This window comes from Corvus moneduloides, chromosome 7 (genome assembly GCF_009650955.1).
Source record: "Corvus moneduloides isolate bCorMon1 chromosome 7, bCorMon1.pri, whole genome shotgun sequence".
Classification (NCBI taxonomy): domain Eukaryota; kingdom Metazoa; phylum Chordata; class Aves; order Passeriformes; family Corvidae; genus Corvus; species Corvus moneduloides.
The window spans coordinates 18,124,640-18,130,772 of record NC_045482.1 but is presented as its reverse complement, the minus strand read 5'-3'; positions in this window follow the sequence as shown (position 1 = coordinate 18,130,772).

Sequence of the window (6,133 nt, the reverse complement as noted above, 5' to 3'; positions counted from 1 at the left end):
AAAATGTTCAACGTTGAAAAGTTTCAGTAGCAATGTAACATGCTAAAAACCAAAGAAATTGGTCTGTCTCTTCATCTTCTGATATTACTAAAACCAAACAAAGGTATAGCAGAAGCAAAAAATATTTTTCTAAATTAAATATAAATATAAACAAATAAAAGACCAAGTAAATATAATCGTCTGAGATTTTGAGAAAATGATCTGAAATATTCAGTGAAATAAGGTATCAAACAGTACATTTTTCTCTATACATGTAAATATATTCATGTGTTTTCCAAATAGTATGCAGTATATAAAAAAAATGCCACTTAGCTACCTTAATTTTTAGCATTAGTTTTTGAAACTAAGGTAATTTGATTCTTACTGCTTCTGTGAACTGTGTGACCACCTGCAAGTTTCAAATTTATAACTTCGATAAAAAACCAACAGATTTAGTTCACGTGCACGATCAAGGCTACGCCCTTCAAGTCACTGCTCTTTATTTGATGTAGCGCTGCTCACAAAAAACTCAAGACAGACACTGTCTGCTTTCATGTTTCATGCACTGAGCTTAGGGATGCCTAGTGCAACCCCTAAAGAAAAGATTTAACCAGATCTAATTATCTGATCTAAGATATTAGACAAAGATTCGAGCAGATCTGCTTCTGTTACAAACAACACACAAAATGTTGATGTGCTTCCATCATCCAGTCACTTTTATTTCCCACTTGAATAACTGTGGAAGGTTGATAAATTTGGGAATGAAACTCTTAACTACAACAACTGCATCCCTAGTGGTCAGGGAGATAGGTGGCAGTGAAGCATGCAACAAGCACCTGCTGAGACACTGGGGGCAATCCTGGTGAACTACAGTGAAACCAGTTATCGTTTGCAGACCCTCTGAGCAGTTCAAGGAAAATATTTTAGATAGCCACACTATTAGGGCTCCTGCAAATTTTTGTATTAAGCACAAGTCGTGTATCTATACATACTCTCTGTATCTGCTGCTATCCAGCACAAATACATGGACAATATGGATCCCACTGTGCCAGTCATCGTGCTATTCAACTATTTTCATTTGTGCTGCCACAAATAAAGAATTAAATATAAAAGTGGTACCTCTGGTATGAAATCTAGCTTTTGTTGTCAAGATTATTTCCTTGCCCAGTGACATAAAAGTGATCAGTATGCCATTATGTGGATAAAACAATTAAAAAGTTTCTCAGAACTAACTCTGTCATCTTGGACAGCAAAATTACTGCTGCAAGGAGCCACCAGCACATTTGTTTTCATTGTAATCAAATGCACCATCCTCATCAAAATGGTAATTTGACAGGGATTTTTTTGTTCAACTCATGACAATTTATCCATGTCAGTATTTATTATCTTACTGTCATGAAAGCTCCTATGCAGACTGCCACTTCATTATCCATACATGAGTTTAAAGCAGTAGTTTGCCTGATCAGAAGTGCCAAGTAGCTTATCATTTTATATTTGCCAAAATTATTTTGTAATAGGCCACTGAGTTTTTCTCTTAGAAAGCAATCTGTACTGAGTATTTTCTTAAAATATTAGATAGCCAATGCCTCTACTGGATTAGTACAGTTCATTGGAGTACAGTGCTATTGCTTCAATTGAATGTATCTTGGAGTAAAAATTTTGTCTAGTTGTAATGAAAACAACTATCAATTCTCAACCATATTTTCTATTTAACACCCCTGTAAATTCTCAGAAGTAATCTCTTTTGTCCACTTATAAGAATATAAAGCTGGAGAAAGTGGATTTATTATTAGCAAAACACCAAGATTAATAAATGCTGAGTCTTGGCAAAAATCTGAACATTTTACATACTCCTCTGGGAAAGTAACAAAGGCACAAGAAAATGTACCAACAAGGGTATAGCCAGGTAACGATATACAGAAGACTACATTAGTGATAAGTATTTCATTTATGAGGGAATTGGACTTCTGGCTGCAGTTTGTTCCTTCAAACGTTGAAATATTTTGTCTGTAAAATACCTTCCTATATTCTCTGTAGAACATTTTCCTAACCACCACCAACCCTCAGTATCTTCCCCTTTGTATGATGCTGGTATGTACTTTCTAAAGTTGTTTCCATCTCTTCTGTCTGAATTTTTTCTGCAGTACACCATCCCCTGACTTACTGAGTTGACCTCAACAGTCAGCAACACTCTTCTTGATGCACTGGTCTTTCTTGACTGGGATTATTTCTAATATCTGCCTGCCTTTGCAGGAACTCCATGGATAAATTCCTGTGATTATGCCCTCCAGTTTGCCAGCTCTCTGTCAGGTGTTTTCTTTCCTTGTGTTCCTCTGTCTGCATCTGAACTCTCTAATCCTGTATTTACACTGCAACTTCTTTGGGACTCTGGTTAGTGTTTCCCCCACCTCCAGAAATCAGCTGTTTTGACTTCAAATATAGTGTACACATGCCAACACAAAGTACTTCAGTTCCCTAACACCTGCATCTCTCAGTACATGCATTCTCATCTTTTCTCTGACAGCTCTCTCTGGATCACTAGCTGAAGATCATTGTGGCTGAAGCAGAGCTGCTACTATCCTCACCCTTCTCTCTCTCCGACTTAACCTTGCACAAGGTCTCCTGTCATAATGCTGCCATCCTGCCAATCCTTCAAACTCGTAATTCAGGTATCTTCAACTTAGACTTCTCTACAGGTCCTCTCCTAATAGCTATATACAATATTTACAGAGCCTTGCTGCTTAGTGCAGGAGGTAAAGTTTTTCCCAACCATCCATATAGACAAAAGTCTCCTCCAAGCTCTTACCATCTTGGTTTCTTCAAATCCTGCCAAATGCCATCCTGTTGGATGGTCAAATAGTGACACATATATTTAGCTACGCTGCTTTCCATGCTTGGGAGGAGATTTTCAGAAATAACTGTGCAGGACCATGTTATCTTCAAATCCTTCCTTCAAACTTCTTTGTTTTTTGGGCTTTTTTACCCCTATGTCAGTTAAATGCTGAGAAAACTGCTGTGCTATGCTCCCAGACCTGCACTTCCATTGGGTCTTCTGCTTCCTGGTTACACCCACACTGCAAGGTCTTTGGAGCAGGGCCAGCTTCTTGTGTTTGTACAGTGCCACCCACAGCAAAGCCCATTTTATGACTAGGACTCGGAGGACGTTGACCAGTACTGCAAACCACAGCAAAGCATCCCTGCGGTAAGAGCAGCTGGCTCTGTCAGCGTAACTTTCCTTGCTGCAGAAGGGAGAGAACCCTCAGCAGACCTTTCTTCCCACACTTGTCTACTGCAGCTTCTCTTAACAAAACACTGTCTGCTTGACTTGGAGGGAGTTTCTCCAAGAGACAAATCAGTGTCTCACTCTTTGAAGCCTGTCTAGCAATCAACCAGCTCTTTTTTCTTCAACTGAGAAAGAGTAAGGTAAAGCTTTAAGAGACAGAGCAAACAAGAACTGTCAAAACAAGCAGGGTTAGATCCAGAACCTATTATATTTAAAGGAAATGCTAAATTTACTGTAATGGGCTTTGACAAAAGTCCCCTGTCACAAAGAAAAACAAGCTGAAATTGGCTGAGTCATCAGAGTAAGAGGCAGAGCTCTCATAGTCCCACCACTGAGTTATCCAGCCATTCCCAGCCACCTGCTGGCAGTTCACACTCCCTCTCCAGGCTGCCTTCCTGTAAAACTAACATATTCCAGCTGTTCTGCAGTCCCAGGCCTTAACCCTTTCTTCCCCTCAGTAAATACTCACTGTCTTCCACTGCATCTTTGTTTTTCCAAAGGAATTTCATGTCATGGTCTTTATACAACTCTGTGATAAGGCCTAAGAGGACAGGTGAACTGTTTAGATTGCAGAGTAAAATAGACAAATAAATAAGCCCCAAACTAGGATCTTCTTCCCTTGAATTCAAGCATGGGAATTCTGAAGGGGCCAATAAAATAAAAATGATGATCTCTTCTGGATCTGAACATTTTGCAATCACTTGGTATTTTAATTCTAATGAGAACATAAAAATAAATGATAAACGGGCCTTAAGCATTTCCCTTTCAAATTTCTGTCTCAGGAACAATATTATTCCTTGCCACCCAAGTTTTATATATATACTCTATCCATACTTTTCATATATATATATGGATATAAATTTCCTTATGCTAGTTCTATAGGAAAATTGCTACTTTGGTAAATGTGTAAAAAGCAGATACAGCCTTAGTACTGTTGCCATGCGTTACTGGTCATCATGAGAACAAAGTCATGGAAAAAGCCCTACAATTTCTCTATAAAGACCAAAGAAAGCCTTATTTTGACTTCACTAAACTAAACAAAAAAGTATTATTAGAATTTCATACGTGTCTTCTTGTCATACTCATAACCAGATACAGTATCAAGAATGAGCTTCGTCTGTGGTTCCCTCCTATTAGGGGAAGGTTAAATAAGTTCTTGCTGCCATTAATTCTTCAAGAAGGTTGCTTTACTTTGCTGCTTTTCAAAATGTATTTTCACGTCCTCAGGCACTGTGTGTGGCCAGCCATTTTAACTGTTTCAGTTTGAGTAGAATCTGTCAGTAAGTCAAATGCAGGGACATAATTTAGGTTCTAAAATGTGAATCTGGGAGATGATGGGGGTAAAATACACTTCTGAAAGAAACCTCTCAGCAATAGGAGGTCTACAATGACTGTACAGACACCAGAATAACAGTAGCATGCCTTTAAACCCACCTTGCACGCCAGCTGTTCACACAGGAAGAGTCAATTCATAGTCTGTATGTAGTGTCTGTTTAGTGACAGGACACATTACAAAGTCATTACCTGATGTACCTTACTGCAGGACCAAGGTACTCTCAAGTGCTTACATATGGAAAGAAGCACTTGGGGCTGCGGTGAAAATATCCATGAGGGATAGCATTGACTTGCACCTTATTGGAGGTGTTTACAGGAGGCAAGCCAGCTGTTAAAAGGAGAAAGCTGATTCAGTGCTCTCTGTAAGGACTTAAGACATTTTGAGAAACAGCCTCAGTTATTAGGAACAATGAGGTTTTGGTCATCATCAAACATCCTAACAGGAGGCTAAAGTGCACCTGGGCCTACATCTGAACTTTCATGTAGTTGAGAGTCCTTCTCAATCAATAAAGCAAAAAGGATTGGAATAACAGTTTTTACTACAGAGAAATAAAGCAACAACATTCATTCCAATTTTAACTTTTTTCACTTGTATGCAGTGATAGATATCTACATTCTCAATCTTTAAAAATAATTTTTAAATTATATATTACTTGTAAGGGTAACAGAAACTGTATAGCATGAAAAGCAATTACAGCACTGTATATCCATAGGAAGTACTTCAACAGATAGATGTAGAGAAAGAGGAAGAAAATGGATTACCCTAAAGCATGCAGGAATTGGTTCAGAAATGTTTCAAAATTCTGCAACTGAATTCTGAAGGCAAATATGGGAAATCCTGTGCAAACAACAAAAAAAATCCTGTGGATGAGGACTAATCTTCTTCACTAAGCCTATATCCAGAGCCTATTCCCTGCCCTTAAGAAATCTAAACAAGGAGATATGGAACAAAATTTGGATGTTTATTTCTAGATCAAATATAAATCACTCCTTAGTTCCTTTTGCCTTTTGTAATGTGGGGGGTTTAGATCCTGCCTCTTAGGTTTTCTACACTCAGAGTCCATCTTTTCACTGTGATATGAGCACCCTGTGAAAGAAGAAAACTGACTTTCAAAACAGCTAAGATGGCAGTCACAAGGGGCTTGGTATACACTTCATTTGAAGATGCTAAAATTATATGTCTGAAGAGTGGTTATTCGAGAAGTATTGATTTTAAGTCTGAGTTACAAATCTCGCCAATTTATTTTTGTATTTGACTCTTTAGGGAGACTTATAGGGAAAACGAAAACATGAATTTCCTACTTAAACTTCTTTTTGTGTAAAGTGGTATGCCAGTAAAATAGCCTTCAATTGCCACACCTCTAAATGGCTGCTGGAGGTCCAAGATATGGGGACACAGGGCAAGAGACATAACTTTGTCTGTTTTTTTGAGTAACTGGTGACCTTACTCTAACCTGTGTCTATGTTGATGATTATATCCTTCTAATATACTATACAACAATGACATTTAACAGAGATTAAATGTTAGCCAGCTTT